The sequence below is a fragment of the Stegostoma tigrinum genome, chromosome 5 (genome assembly GCF_030684315.1).
Source record: "Stegostoma tigrinum isolate sSteTig4 chromosome 5, sSteTig4.hap1, whole genome shotgun sequence".
NCBI classification, from domain to species: Eukaryota; Metazoa; Chordata; class Chondrichthyes; order Orectolobiformes; family Stegostomatidae; genus Stegostoma; species Stegostoma tigrinum.
In genome coordinates, this window is record NC_081358.1 from 111184495 (window position 1) to 111201710 (window position 17216).

The 17216-nt window shown below is 40.3% G+C and overlaps 1 protein-coding gene across 1 annotated transcript in view; it reads left to right on the top strand.

The window, feature by feature from the left end:
- The first annotated feature begins 241 nt into the window (after positions 1-241).
- Positions 242-17216, top strand: part of LOC125451461 (G-protein coupled receptor 20-like) — a 35721-nt gene continuing 18746 nt past the window's right edge. The window contains exon 1 of the mRNA XM_048528539.2: positions 242-354. The gene's annotated coding sequence lies outside the window, so the exon portion shown is untranslated. The remainder of the gene's footprint in view (positions 355-17216) is intronic.

Sequence of the window (17216 nt, forward strand, 5' to 3'; positions counted from 1 at the left end):
TTGCAGTTTAAAGAAAAGTCATTCTGCATTTTAATTTTCATCAAATAATATTCTTGCTCATTTGACTAGAGTCGCTTTTAAATTTTTTGTATTAGAATCATCACATGTTTCTCTTCACAGTTTAAATTTAACTTTCAGTAAGTCCTACTGTTCTTGGAAGTCTGCAGTTCATTACATTTTACCAAAGCCTTGCAGACTTTAAGTGAAAGGAAAGATCTGACGTCAACGGCCTCTAAATCATGTCTTGAGTACGTCTGAGTCAGCCAAAGGCAAGTCCAAGACGATGCCCTGTGTGTCACATCACTGAAGCATCTGAAATACAGAAGGAACCAGCTGCATTCACTGTGCTTGACAGTAAGTTCTGCTAATGTTCACTTTATAGGAAAGGTTTTATAAAGACAATCAAGGAATGTGATTTTGCACTTCTCTGGGACTGAAATTCTCGAGCCGTTCTGAGTTCTTGTTCTTTAACGATTTAATTTAAGCTTTATCGCAGATAAACCAAGTAGTATTTTAATGTCTGTCTCAAGATGTACTTATTTATTCCAGGATACAGCACCAGAATTTCAATGTTAATCGTGTTGCAAGTGATCTGATGTTTTCCCATTTGTTTGACTGTTAAACAGGAGCATTTTAGTAAAATGAATGCATTAACATAATGGAGATTCAGTTAACTTTACTTTATCATGTCCATTTGCAGCATTACATTGTCTCTGTAATCTCCCACCCTGAGTAACTTTACCAACCCACCTTTCTCACAGAGACGCTAATAATACTGTCCATTTTTTTCTTTTGCTGTTGATTTTTACTATAAACACATATTTTAAATCCTATATCTAAAAATAGCACTTGTGCAGATAGTTCTTTTTTTATTAATGACGGCAGTAAGGTCAGTAATCTTCCAAACTTTTTTTAATCATTTCCACTGACCTGTAGAAAATTTAATGCAGTTTTGAACATCTGTAGTGAAACCTTTGAGGTAAATGATACGGAACAGTGCAGATTGTCAGCTATAAGCTCAACAATGTATACTCTTCTAGCACCTTCGTGGAAAGGAAATATCTCAGTATTTTTCAGGAGGAAAGGGAAGCCAAGCCCAGCATGGGAAGGATAAGTCAAAAACCAAAACCATAATTCAAGTTTTTAACACACTATTAAAAAGAGGAGAGGAATAATGTGGCAAAGTGGTTTCGGGAGGCAAACTGCAGTGAGCAGCTACTGGTAGTGAGGAAGAGCACAAAATTATTCAAGGTGCAATGTGCAGTGATAGCGCATACGGTGGTAGAAGTTAAAAAGGAATAAAATCACGAACATGCATGAAAGTAAAGATGAAGGTCTTGATACCAGTGAAGTGGTTTGCCAGAGTTGGGAGAGTGTTGGAGTTATCACTGTTAAGCATTGGAACCTGAGAACTGAAGTCTGAATGAAGCGGAACTTGTAGAAGACAAGTTGGTATAGGCAACATCTGGGAAGTCCTGGAGATTCCAAACCTGAATTACAATTTCATTAGCAGAAAGGAAGAAACAGGGTCAGGAGTAAATAGATCCCAGAGGTAGAAACATAGAACCTTAATGACAGACAAAAGTCAGCTCAAAATCAGTAAAAGTGCAGTCAACTTGGTTGAGGACTGAGAAATTCAACATTAGTCTTGCTGGGATTCAGTTGGCGAAAACTTTGGCTGTCCATGACTTAGTGGTGGGATGACAGTTTCAAAGGTACAATAAGGGCTTTTGATGATGATGATGTTCTAATTTATGCTTCCAGTTTATAAAGAGTCTTAGAAATGTACAGCATGGAAATAGGCCCTTCGAACTCATCCATGCTGACCAAATATCCTAAATGAATCCAGTCCCAATTGCCAGCATTTGGCACATATTCCCCTAAACCCTTCCTATTCATATACCCATCCAGCATTTTAAATGTTATAATTTTACCAGCCTCCACCATTTCCTCTATCAGCTCACTCTATACATGCACCACCCTCCGCATGAGCAAGTTGCCCTTCAAGTCCTTTTTAAATCATACCCCTCCCACCCTAAACCTATGTCTTCTAGTTTTGGACTCCCCTACCTAGGGAAAAGACTTTGACTATTCACCCTATCCATTCCCCTCATGATTTTATAAATCTCTATTAATGTCAGCCCTCAGCCCCCGACACTCCAGGGAAATTAACCCCAACCTATTCAGCTTCTCCCTACAGCTCAAACCCTCCAACCGGGCAGCATCTTGTAAATCTTTTCTGAACCCTTTCAAGTTTCATAACATCTTTCCCATAGCAGGCACTCCAGAATTGAATGCAGTTTTCCAAAAGTGGCCTAACTAACATCCTGTAAGCCACAACATGACATCCCAATTCCTGTACTCAATGCACTGACCAATAAAGTTAAGGGTACCAGCCAGCTTTTCCACTATCCTGTCTACCTGCAACTCCCAGATTTCTGTTTCGAAACGTCCCCAGGACCTTACCATTAAATGTATAGGTTCTTCCCTGAATTGCCTTACCAAAATGCAGCATTTCACATTTATCTCAATTAAACTTCATCTGCCTGAAACTAGGTTTTGATACGAGCAAATACAGGAGACAACAGCCAGCAAATGGAGGCTGAGGTTAGAGTAGGGCGCAGTACTAGACAGGAGACCTCACAAGCTTAGTTATTGTCCTCACTTTAGAATTGATGAAGCACATCAGATCGGATGAAAAAATATAGTTTCTCGGAGAAAAACAGCAGAGGAGGTAAATAATGTTGTGGAAGTGGAAGTTAAGAATGTTCTTACGTTTTAGGATGATTCTAGAGGGGTGAGAGATTCTGGGACAGGAGTCAACAACCATCTGTAACTGAAGAACATTTTTGTTGAAACTAACTCAAATAAAAACTAACAGGAGCTGCAAGACAAAAATTCAGTATTTATAAACATCATCCACGGACAAGAGTCACTCACAGAAAACATAATTTACGTGTTCAATTAATAAAATATATGGGACGAATTTAAGTGGCAACAGAAGATAAATTGTAATTGAGGTAGACTGAACTTTTAATTATCATTTATTAAGTTGTTATTGTGCCTTTTTATACTTTCTTCATATGCCCAATATATGCCACAGACAGATATAACTGAACAGATTTAAGAATTGCAAATGACAACCACAATTTGCCAACTCTTGTATTGAATAACATTCATAGATAAGAAGTGGGAGCAGTGATTGTAACAAACATAAAAAATGTTGACCATTAGGAACTAGTGAAACTTTTAATTTAAAGGAAAATCATAAGGATTTGCTCGTTCAGAATGTCACACACATTTGGATACACAAAGCGATAAAACAGATGTTTAATTTCAATATGTTATTTAATCTGAGATCCATTATTGCAAATGTACTTGTCTCTCATACTTAAAGTGTTGGTGTTTGTTTTATCATGCCTTCTAAATGAAATGCACAAGCTGTAATTGATGTGGCAATCATTTCTTCAGTATATTTTTCTCTTTAAAATGCAATCTTCAGAACAATATGTATATTGTAAAATCAAGCCAGAGTATGTGCTGTCTGGATCATAAATTGTCCAGAAGTACTTATTAAGAAAAATTGCTTACATTTACCTTGGCTATTTGAACACACACACACACACACACACATATCCACACAGACAAAGCCACGCACAAAGCTATTCAGACCAAATTCCTTTCCTCATTTCCATCAACACCCTGTGTTTCATACACACCTATACGTTTCTCTCCCAAACTTATTTCACTCACTTGTAGATGGACTCAGTACATCCTTTGCCTACTATTCCACTCTTCTTTTTTGCTGAAATGCATACTCCACCCTTTTTACATACTTTTAAACCTCCCTACTCTCCATTTTCCTCCTTCACTTCTTTTCCCTTTCTTCTCTTTCTCCCTCAGTTAGGCAAGCCCCAGTTTCAATGGCTAGCTTTGACTTTCCAAAAACATGTAGGTGCTGAAACATTGTCATATAAAGAATGCGCAAACTACTCCAGGCCCTGGAAATTCTATAGGGATTCCTACGCTAGAGTTAAGACCAAGCAAAAGCAAAGCCTCCAGGAAGGTGAGTAACTGGTCACCTTCAAACTGTCATGATGCTTCTCTGGGATTTCTACCAATATCTCTTTTGGCACTTAGACACATGACTTGTACTTTAACTTTGACCTCCAGACAGTATGCTGCTAATGACTGGAAATGTGAGTTGACAATACAATAATGACACTGTTGCGTCTGAGACCTCATGATGGTCATATTCGATGATTGCTCTCTTTAATCAATGAAGCAGAAGGCAAGGATAGAAACAGAGAGAATGACAGAAAAAAATGTCAGGAAGAGAAATAAAGTGAGGGAAAGATAGAGCATTAATTTACAGTGGAAAGCAAAGGTAAGACAAATTACAAGAAACAATCAAACAAGTAAGGTGTTATAACGCCATTGGTTTTTGAATTCAGGAGGCCAAGCATCATCAGAGGAGCAGGAAGGCTGACATTTCTGGTCTAGACCCATCTTCAGAAATTTTTGAAGAAGGGTCTCAATCCAAAATGTCAGTTTTCCTGCTCCTCTGATGCTGCTTGACCTGTTGTGTTCATCCAGCTCTACACCTTGTTATCTCAGATACTCCAGCATCTGCAGTTCCTACTATCTCTTTTTTAAAATTCATTGTATTTGTCCTTCAGATGATCTGAGAGAAGAAGTGCTTATTTTCAATATTCCTGAGCCCTGAAGTATTGAATTGACATTATTGTCATGACCAGGACCTGAAGGGAGGGAGGATCTTGATCATTATAGAGAAAGCACTGGGAAAACCAATAGGATTAAATAAAACAATGAACCACAGATGCTGGAGATGTGAAACAAAAACATAAATTTCTGGAGAAACTCAGCAAGTCTGGCAGGAGCTTTGGGAAGAAGGCAGAGTTAATGTTTCGAGTTCAGTGACTCTTCATTAGAAAAAATGGTATCTGTGCTGAAGCCAAAGTGGAGGGTGGAAGAGGTGGTGGTGAAAGGGCAAGCGAGTAGAAAGGTAGAGATAGAGCCCAGAGAGAGAGAGAAAGATATGAAGGGGACAGGCAAACAAGGAGTTTAAGGATAGCTAGCCAGGACAGAAGAAAAGCTGAATAAGTGATAATAAAGTCTAAGCTGAGAAAATAGGTGAGCTGAAAATAGAGAAAATAGGCGTATCTGTACCTCCTGGAATAGTAATACAGAAGCCCAATGTTCTGGGAACTTGGGTTTGACTCAGATTATGTCAGATGTTGAAATGTGAATTTAATAAAATAATGTATCATAATAAATAATGCTGGTCTAAAACCATTGTTGATTGTCATTAAAAAAAATACAGTTGATTCACAAAGGCCCTTAAATGAAAGAAATTGACCATCCTTATCCCGACTGATCTACGTATGACTATTGGAGGTCTGGCTACTAAGCTCACAGATGACACAAAATTAGTGGTATAGTGGACAGTGAAGAACATTATCTAAGATTACAAATGGATCTTGATCAATTGGACTGAAGAGTGGATAAATGTACTACATTTTGGACAGGGCTTATGCAATTCATAGTAAGGATCTAGGTGGTGTTGTAGAACAGAGACCTAAGGGTTCAGGTAGATAACTCTTTGAAATTTATCTCACAAGTAGGCAGGGTGGTTAAGGAGGCATTTAACATGCTTGCCCTCATTGCTCACTAGGAGTTGGGACATTATGTTGAGTTTATACAGTATATTGATGATGTTTCTTCTGGGGTACAGTGTGCAATTCTGGTTGTCTGCTATAGAAGGATATTATTAAATTGGAGAGGGTTTGGAAAAGACCTAGCAGGGTGTCGCCAGAAACAGAGGGTTTGAGATATAAAAATAGGCTGGAAAAGCTGGGACTTCTTTCACTAGAGTATAGGATGCCGAAGGGTGGCCTTACTGAGTTTTATAAAATCACGCAGGGTGTGGATGAGATGAATAACAAGGGTCTTTTCCCTTTGATGGAGGATTTCAAAACTAAGGAGCATATTTTTATAGTGAGAGGAGAAAGATTTAAAAAGGGCATGAGGGGCAACTTTTTAACACTGAGAATGGTTCGTGTGTAGACTGAACTGCCAGAGGAAGCTGCGAATGCAGGTACAATTACAACAGTTAACAAACATTTGGAGAGGAAAGATTTGGAGGGATATGGGCCAAGTGCAAGCAGGTGGAATGAGTTCAGTTTGGGATTATGGTCAGCGTGGACTGGTTGGACCAAAGGGTCTGTTTCCATGCTGTATGACTCTATGGCTCCAGATCCACAGCAAAATATTTGCCTCATAACTGCCCCCTGAAATAGATTAAAGAGCCAATCATTCCATTGGGCAATTAGGCTTGGGTAACAAATACTGGCTTTGACAGTAACAACCACATCCCATGTAAGAATAAAACAAATGTGGGAATACATAAGTTTGGCAGGAAGAATAGGAGAGCAAAATATTAAATAAATGGAAAAAGGTCACAAAATACTACAGTTACAGAGAGTAAATGTGTGTTCTTGTTCGTAAGCCACATTGTAAGTGATTAGAATAACAAGTGGCATTTTGGACTTTATTGCAGGTAGGATGGGTTTTATGATTGTCAAAGCCTTGCTACAATTGTACAGGATATTGATGACATCGAACCTAAGTGACTAGAGACAGGTTTGGTCGCTTTACTTCAGGATGGATATACTTGCATTGGACACAGCCGAGAAAAGATTCATTATTCTGGTTCCTGGGGTGAAGGTGTTGTTTTGAGGAAGGTTAGTTGAGCCTACACTTACTGGCGATTACAACAATGAGGTGTAATATTATTGAAGCATGTAGGATTCTAGGGGAGCTTGATAGGTTAGATGTCGGGGGGGCAATGTTTCTTTTGGAGGGAAATCTAGAACAAGAGGCTGCAGTTCAAAAATAACCAGTCTCCCATTTAAGGTGGAGACGAGAAGGAATTACTGCTGTCACTGGGTCTTCAGCCTTGGAATGTTCTTCCCCAGGCAAAGGCTCAGTCATTGAATATATTTAAAGTTAAAGTAAACAGTTTATTGTCAAAGGAATCAAAGATTATAGGACACAGACAGGAAATTAGAGCTTAGGCAGCAATTACCTTAGTCGTGATCTTATTGAATGGCGGGGCCAAATGACCTACTCCTGTTAATATTTCCTATGATTCTATGATGTTGGAAAACCAGAGTTGCTAGATAAAATAAAAAACCTGTCTAGTTTGTCTTTTACCATTTGAATCGTTGCATAATACAACAATTAGGAGTTACAAATGTCAGGGATGGCATTAAAATAATTCCTTCGAAACAACTTACTACCTGTGGTTGAGAGATTCCAGAACTGATTGTTCTCCTTCTGCACCTTGCAGATTTAGAACTAGAATTAGAATTAGGTTTTATTGTCATGAGCATTCAAGGCACAGAGGGTTACAGCAAAAAGTGTACAATGTCACAATTCATGGCACCATCTCAGGCAGAAGGCACCTCCGCAATATCTTAGGTAAAGAGTAGAAAAGTAAAGAAATAAAATTAGAAGTTCCAAATTACAGTCCTTCTTTAGCCGCAGCCTCCCTTAGGCCTGCAGCCGCTTCCTGCTGGGCTTTCCCCACAACGGCTCAATATCTCTCCCCACGCTGGGCTCAGCCTGTCAACCCCCGTGCCTCTGTGTTGCTGTTTCACTGCCGACCACCATCCCAGCTCACCAGCCACAGGCTGCCAGAGTCCCACTCTGGTGCCGCTCCAGGACCACACCGCCAACCGCCAGACTTCTGCCTGGGCACACCAACTACCTCATGGCCAATCGGCAAAGTCTCCACTCTGGGACCCGAGCCACTGGTGTCGCTGCCGCTCCCTCCTGATGGTAAGCAGAGCGAAAAACCTAAAAAAAAGAAAAGTGAGAAAGGAACAAAGAAGAGCAATCAGAATGGACGAGCTCCAGCTCAGGAGCCCTGCTCTGCTGCCATCTTGCAGGATTACAAACTTAGCCCCAAACAACATCCTTATGGCATCAGTTACCTGCCTCAAATGACTGCAGAGGGATTAATTCACAGAATGTAAATTCTGCATTAGCTGGTGTACCAACACATTTCAATCAGAAGGTTCACAGACCAATTCCTTTGGACTTGTTGAGCCGACAGTAGTGCAGTGCAAATTGCTCTGCAATTTGGGGAGAATCAGAAGTCACAGAAAACATAGCTTTGCCACAAATTGGCCCTTTTTAATGTTAACTGATCTTATGAGCGCTTTGATCTTGGTTGTACTTTCTAGCATCTTCCATAGAGTCAGGAAATGAAAGGTTAACAGATGGGAGTGTGGGGCTGGATGGTACAATCTTTACATGCCAAACTTTTACATGTGTCTTCCAACATTGCCACGAGTTGCATCAAAATGTGTCACAGTACATCAAAAATAGCATTTTTCTTGGCTGTCAATTTGGTATGGTGCATGTACCATGCAGCTCTTTAGTCACACTTTGCAGAGCTAGGTTAAAATGAGCTATTAAAGTGAGATGAAAGCATATTTGCTTTTATTTTTAATGATGTTTCACAATTCCTTGGTTTTGCGCGAGGTCCATTTCCCTTACGCTCAATTCGTAGCATCTGACAGATCATTTCCTGCTCGTGGTCACAGTTATCTTCAGGAATAATCTCACTAAAACTCAGAGGCTGAAAAATAAAGTGATTATCAGCTGAGAAAAAGCAGATGTATCTTCGGATGATGTGGCAGCTAGAATGGAGAAGATGTGAGAAAGAAATAAAATTAACTGTATATTATGTTGCAAAGGAATTCACAGGATAAAATTCCCACTCATAGCTGATGTACTCAATAAAATGCAAGAGTTATAAACTGTCCTGCAGACAAACACATAGCTGCTTTTCAGAATTTTACTTTTGGGCCCAGACAACTGGCAGTCTACACAAATGCAGTGAAGCAGATAACCTGCCATCTTATTATTGGGACAAAGATCATGTACCACCTCCTTTGGCTGAGCATATCTGCATATGGAGGGCAGGACCTGATTTCACCCACACAACTGATTCAGTGGCACTGTGCCAAGCTGCCAATCGAACATCAAAGCGCTGTTGTACCACAAAGTGACAGAAAGAAGCCCCTAAAAGGACATCACAACAGACCAAGCTTGGGGAAAATATATCGATGCCCTGCAGAATTGATGACCATTCACTTTTAACTAGCCTTATGGCAGTTTTCAGCTGGAAGAAGCATTGCTCCATTGTTTCTTTTGCAGCTCACGGAATATGCAATTACAATCTGCCAAAGGTACTCCCTCGAATGCATCCTCTGGAGGAAAATTTCACTGCCGCTTAAAAATCAAGGTCGACCATTTCAAACAGAGATAAGGTGATTTTTGTTTTTTTTTCTCGGTGGATTCTGAGTCTTTGGAATTTGTTTCTTCAAAAGGCAGTGGAAACAAAGCCCTTGAATATTTTTAAAGTATAGGTGGATAGATTCTTGCTAAGTAAGAGGGTGAATGGATTGTGCATGAAATAACTCCACATAGGCTGGCGTCCTATCACCAAGTCACCCTTTATATACACGTGGGAAGTCCTTGACACTGGTCCAGTTCCCTCAGAGCTAGATCTCAGGGTGTCAAAATGTCAGATACTCCTGTTTATATCTATTAACCAGGGCTCCCTGACTGGACCAGATTAACAGACCCAATCAGGGAGCTCATGTACTATAAGGTCCACCTGGCTGATCTCATTACAATCGCTATAGGGTGGAACTGTGGATATTTGAATTTGGGGTTAAAATCAAATTAAAAATCAAGTCTGGGCATTCAGTTCCATTGTACCCTGAAGGTGGTAACGCAGGTCGATAGAATGGCCAAGATGCTTTCATTCATCGGACCGGGAGACAGAGTACGAGAGTTGGCAGGCCGTATTACAGTTGTATAGGACTTCGGTTCGGCCACATTTGGAGTACTGTGTACCGTTCTGATCGCCACATTACCAAAAGGATGTGGATGCTTTGGAGAGGGTGCAGAGGAGGTTCACCAGGATGTCACCTGGTATGGAGGGCACTAGCAATGAAGAGAGGTTGAGTAGATTAGGGTTATTTATATAGGTTGAGGGGGGATCTGACTGAGATCTACAAAATCATGAGAGCTATAGACAGGGTGGATAGCATGAAGCTTTTCCCCAGAGTGGGGGACTCAGAACTAGGGATCATGATTTCAAAGAGAGAGGGGAAAAGGTTAAGGGAGATATGCATGGAAAGTTCTTTGCGCAGAGGGTGGTGGGGGCCTGGAATGCATTGCCCACAGAGGTGGTAGAAGCAGGCACGAGGGCATAATTTAAGATGTATCTAGACGGATACATGAATGGGCAGGGAGCAGAGGAATACAGATCCTTAGAAAATAGACAACAAGTTTAGATAGAGGATCTGGATCCACGCAGGCCTGTAAGGGCCAAAGGGCCTGTTCCAGTGCTATAATTTTCTTTGTTTTTTTGGTCTTTGTTCTTTGGTCTAGCCATGATCTCATTGAATAACGGAACAGGCTCTCGGGGATTACTTCTGCCAATTGTTCATGTGATAGCTCACTCCCAACAGCCCACATTCAACAATTCACGCCACCAAAACAACATTGAAAAGCAGAAAGCATAGACTTTGTACAATTGAGAGAAAAACAGGAAGTGCTGTTGTAACTCAGCAGGACTAGCAGCACCTGTAGGAGCAGGGATAAAGAGATTATGTTTCAAGTTCAATACAGCTCATCTTCTTCAGATCAGCAGCACCCATAGTATTCTGCATTGGCTCAGTAAAATCAGGTTCTACCTTGTTTTTCAACTCCTGATCTGGATTCGGACAGGTATCACCTTTGCACCAGTTGACATTTTAGTGCCTCAGAATGGTGCAGCAATGTTGGCCTGGTACAGGAAAGTGGGAATAACATAGGTAGTAGAGTATCTCTCGGTGGTGCAGTCTCAACAGACTGAAGAGCCTCTGTTGTATTGTACGATACTGTGGAAAGACCATTTTGCCCACTCCACTGTACTCCTCAAGAGCTATCCATTTGATTTTAACTTGCTGTGCTTTCCCTATACTTTTCAATATTGTTAATTTTCAAACATTGACCCACTTTCCTTTAAAAGCTAAGACGAATTCTACTTCCATTACTGTTTCTGGGGTGTGACTTCATCTGTGTAAAATGACTTCCCTTAAGTTTGATAATGATATTCGATTTATGCCCTCTTGTCTGTTTTTGATTAGCGAATGGTTTGTTTATGAAATAATGTTCTTTTTAATTATTCATTCTACAATGTTTCCTGTGCATTTGACAGAAGAAATTAAAACCGCTCTACATCATCCAAAATAGTAGATTAAGTAGTTGGGTTTTGTTTAACTCCTTCTCAGGTCAGCTTCACTGAGGGGAAAATTGGCCCAGACCATTTATTAATTCTCAAGTCAGACCAAGTGTTGGCTTCTCACAACCTTAGCAAGACCAGAAGACACACTGGACTTGAGTATCAGCTCTGCTTTTCTTCCACCAAGAAGTGGAATCACAAGTAACTACCATTACAGAACCATGTGTGATCTGGGTGTGCAGATAGTCGTGCTCTGATATCTTGTACCAATACAATACAATGTACCACAGGATACCGATTTACTGTAAACATTTGATAACTTGGCTGTTAAGTAGCTTCAATTTGTACTAAAGTAATAATACATAAAGGTTTATCTATTCAGTGATGGGATATGAGAGTATTCCTGGCTTGACCAGAATTTATTGCCAATCCTTAATTGCTTTTTGAAAGCTGTGGTAAGTTGCCTTCCTGTATCTGATGTAGGTACATTCACAATGCTGTTAGGATCAAGGCCCAACATTTGACCCAGCAAGTTGAAAGGAATTGTGACATATTTTGACATCAGGGCAGTGTACAACGGAGAAGGGAACACGCAGGTGATGGTATTCTCATGTACCTGATAACCTATTCCTCTACATAATAGTTGTAGTAGGTTTGAAAGGTACTATAAAACACCTTAGTAAATTTCTGCAGGGCACCTTGTCAATGGTACAGACTGCTGCGACTGAGCATTGGTGGTGGAGGGAGTAAATGTTTGTAGACGTGGTGCCAATCATCCTAGCTAATGTCAATCTTCTTGTATATTATTGGAGCTACACTCATGCAGGCAAGTGAAGAGTGTTCCTTCACTCTCTTGACTTGTGCCTTGTCATTGGACTAGCTTCAGGGAGTCAGAGGCATTTTTGTTTATTATACATAAAAGAAATCTTTATATACATTCATAGTCACAAGTCACAAATGCAGTTCAGTTCTGTACAATAGCATATCAAGGAAACAAACGAACATTCGAGTTTGGCTTTATCCAAACAAACCAAAGGCATCACTTGCTTGAATCAGACTATATTTTTGTGCATTTGTGACACAAGGAAGGTCCAGTAGCAGAACAGACCCTCATTTACCTTCAGCAGGAAGACCTCAGACAGTGGTGTTTTCTCACTGTGCCTTGGCAGCAGCTACCTCAGGCTTCAGTGAGTCCCTCAGCACATAGTGCCAGACCTTGGAATGTGCCAGTCTGCAAGACTCGGTCAAGGTCAACTCTTTGTTCTGGAAGACCAACTGAGATTTTCTTTTATTTTAAAATATATTTTATTTGTGAAAAAGAAACTTTGTACATACACTGTCACAAACGCAAACCTGAGGAAGGGCCACTGGATACGAAATGTTAACCCTGTTTTCTCCTCCACAGATGCTGCCAGACCTGCTGAGCTTTTCCAGCAACTTTGTTTTTGCCCCTGATTTACAGTATCTGCAGTTCTTTTTGTTTTTGTTTTTAGTCAGAAACACAGTACAGTTCTGTTCAGGGAGCCAGGAAGTGATTTACTTACCATGGAGTTCTGAGCTGCTGTTTTAGCGACAACATTTATACAATTAGTTCAGTTCTGTTTTGGTCAACAGTAACCCCTTGGGGTTGTTGCTACTGGGAAAGTCAGCAATGGTAGTGCCATTCAATGTCAAGGTGAGATGGTTAGATTATCTCTTGTTGCTGAGTATCACTTAAAGAAAGAGCTTACATTTACATTATACTTTTCACACTGTCAGGATGTCCAAACAGCAAGTTACATCTACGTGAATAAAGGCAAAGTATTGTAGATGCTGGAGTTCAAAAATATAAACAGATTGTGCCAGAGGTTCTAGCAGCATCTTAGAAGAGAGAAACAAACTCAATAAGACTTGCTGAGCTCCACCACCACTTCTGTTTTTATTGCGTCCAATTTAGTCCCATTGAGATGCAATTGTATTCGCTGTAGTAATGCACAGAATCAATGAGCTAAACCACAAACAGCGTGCACTCACAAATGATACAAGTAAATAGGTTGTTTTTGAACATAAATGCTGTTCACTCAATGGGTTTGACAAGTTTTATAAATGCAGGTCATGGTTCCTCTAACACTGCAGCGTTCTCTCTGTGTTCTAAAGCACCTGTTTGATCACAGAGTCACAGAATTATTATAGCACTGAAGGAGGCCATTAGCCCATCATGTCTGTGCTAGATCTCCAAATGAGCAATTGAACTGGTACCATTCTCCTGCCTTCTACCTATAGCCCTGCACATTCTTCTTTTTCTAATTCTAGAGTTATATAGTCTAGATGTGACTAAATTGTCAGGTGCTCCTGTAGAGAAACTCCACTCCAGCAGGAAGCTGCATGGATATGGAGTGGAATGTTGCAATGAGAAAGATGGAGGAGAGTTTATGCAATGGCACAGCCTGCTAAAACCCATTGTGCACATGTACTGGATTTGTTGGTGAGGAGCAAGACTTGCATATTGTCATGTAGCAGGCAGAGAATGGTGATGAATTTGAAGAGGACACTTGGTAATTCCTTCAGGTTGACAGAGTAAAAGGCCTTTGTGAGATCAAAGAAAGTCTTATAAAGATATTGCTTTTGCTGTCCACATTTTCAGACAGCACTCACTGTGATGATCACTTTGGGAAGTAGGTTTCTCACTGTACAAGTGATAAGCATTTCCCAAAGTATTTCTTACATAATGTTCTCTCCAACCCTCTTCCAAAAGGTGCTCTTTATAGCACATCGCACACATGACACTGACTGACAAATCCTCTCGCTTTTGAATGAAATTTCTTAAATCTTGTTGAAATTCCACATCCTGTGTTCATGAGTAGTCAATTAATATATAATAGTATTTTAATGTATAGAATTTCAGTTTATCTGCATCATCAGGTTGGTGACAAAGTTTTGCCTTCTGTAGCAGTTTTGAAATGAATATTTCTATGAACTGGGGAGGAAACAGAGATCCAGACACAATGGAACAATTGTTCTAATGTTATAAGTCTTGTTTCCAGTTTTGCCAAATGAGCTCAATGGCCAGGGCGGTCACTTAAATTTAAACAACCTATTTCAGTTGTGTAGTCAGATTGCTTCAGTTGTTTCTTTGTTAACATTTTCATGAAGCCGTCCCATCATGCCTGCATCTTTGTTGGAAAAATCCCATTTCAGCTCCTAGTTTGTTTGAGAAGCCCAGTTAAAATTTCTGCCCCTGAGTGAGAAAATGTGGCCAATTTTTTCTCATTGTCGGTTTACAAACTGTCTGTGCAGTGCGGTCACTGGGCCCTTTAATGTTCAATTTAGGTGAAATGCATTCCAGTTGAAGGGCTTGCCACACCACTACGTTAATGTTGGCATGATACAATCTCCCTGTGCTAATGCTGTTAGGCTTGTTTAATTCATTATTCTTTTTAGTTTATAGTGGGCAGTATACATAACATCTTCTCTACATTTTGTGCCAAATTCCTCTTTAGAAGTATTTACTTTCACTCTGTGCTCCCTTTCTCTTCATGTTGTGCTCTCAATTCCAGCTCAGCTAAATGGGGGCAGCATGCTTCAGGTTTATGAGCAGCAGATTTTAACAAAGTTCTGAAAAATGTAGATACTGGAATAAACCGCGGGCACATTGATATATTAGGAACAAGCTTCCATGGCATGGTGGGGTGGTTGGAGGTATGGGAGAAAATAATCCACAATCATTGTAGGTGCTTATCACATATTTGATTATTTAAACTCATTTATGTAATAGTGACCGATACTTTGCACTTAGTAGGATCCCAATGAGCTCTAACAGTTAGTATGTGAAGAATTTTAGTCATTCAAGTGATTATTTTAAAGACTATACTTTCTCATCCATATCTTGTCCAAAATAATTAGTGAAGTAACTCTCCAACGTAAGTGGTTCAGTAAGTTGGCCCAAATCTGCCTTTGAATTTCTGGGTGTAGGCCACACTCCAAAGTCTGGAGCACAAAGTCTTCAGCCACTCAAGCAAATTCAGCCTTATTAGATGAGAAAATAAAGTGAGCTTCTATCTGCCTACTTGAGTACAATGTAGAAGATCCAGTGGCATTTGAAGAAGATTAGGGCCAGTTGTTTCAGCATTGCAGCCAAGGGATACTTTTTAGGAGAACATTATTTTGTCCTTTCTCACAATGTGAATCTTTACTGAGTGCATATCCATTAATGAATTTGGTGACAAAATATCTGTGACTACTGCACCTTGTATTTTCCACAAATTAGCAATTCCCACACTTCAAAATGATTTCAAAATGTTGAAGCTTCACTGAATGTATTTCATTCAGATCTTCATGTAGCTAGTGAACTGTTACATTATTTGACAGTCAGCACATGACTGAATTGCAACAGGGAAATGTGGAACCAACAGGATGTATTAATATAACAATAGCTCCATTTTTAAAGTCTTGCTTGGCTGTGAAATTGTTCAAGATATCCTGAGACAATGAAAGGCATGTTTGTCATTTTTGTTATTACCTGTCAAGAAGATTGTCATAATTACCTCAGTTATATTATTCTAAGATACCTAATTCACCTCCCTGCCAAATGGAAAATTAATTAATGTATTAATCAGCCAGAAGTGCCAAGCAGACGATCTATCTCAGGCTCCTCCAGTGGTCCCCTCCATCAAAGATACCAGTCTTCAGTAATTTAATCACTTTATATATGTATCAAGAAATGGTTGGGGCCACTGGAAACTGCAAAGGCTATGGGCCCTGACAACATCTTGGCAATCATACTGAAAACACCTGCTCCAGAACTTGCCTCAACACTACCCAAGCTCTTCCAGTACAGTTACAACGCTGGCATCTATCTACAAAATTGCCCAAATATGTCCTGTACACAAAAAGCAGGACACATCCAACCAGGCCAATTACCACCTCATCAGTCTGCTCTTGATCGTCAGATAGAAGGTGTCTTCAACAGTGCCATCAAGTAACACCTGCTCAGCAATAATCTGCCCACCAACTTCCAGTTTGCGTTCCGTCAAGGCCACTGAGCTCCTAACTTCATTACTACCTTGCTTGAAACATTAACAAAAGAGCTGAATTCCAGAGGTGGGGTGAGAGTGACAGACATTGATGTCAAAATCACATTTGACCAACTGTGGCATCAAGGACCCCTAGCCAAGCTAGAATTATTGGAATTGGGGACAAACCCTCTGCTGATTGCAGTCAGACCTGGCACACAGGAAGGTGGCTGTGGTTGTTGGAGGTCAGTCATCTCAGCTCCAGGACATCTCTGCAGGAGTCTCTCAGAATGGAGTCCTAGGCCCAAACATCTTTAGCTGCTTCATCAATGACCTTCCCTCCATCATAAGGTCAGAAGTGGGCATGTTTACCAGTGATTGTGCAATGTTCAGCACCATTTGTGACTCCTCAGATACTGGAGCAGTATATGTTCAAATACGACAAGATCTGGATAAAATTCAGGCTCGGGCTGACAAGTGACACACAAATGTCAGGATTTGCCCATCTCCAATAAGGATGAATCTAACCAACTTGACATCAATAGTGTTACTGAAACAGAATCCCCCATTTATCAATACCCTGGCAGTTATCATTGACTAGAAGCTTAACTGGCTTTGTCATATAATATAGTGACCACATGGGAAAGTCAAAGGCTAGAACTATTGCAGCAAGTGACTCACCTCCTGACTCCCAAAAGCCTGTCTACCATTAACAAGGAATAAGTTAGGAGTCTGATGGAATACTCTACCAATGCTCAGTAGCAGCAGTGTATACAATCTACAAAACACAGTGCAGAAATTCACCAACGATCTTTAGGCAATGTTTGCAAACCCTAACCACTTCCATCCAGAAGAACAAGGGCTGCAAATACAAAGCAACAATTTGCAAATTCCCC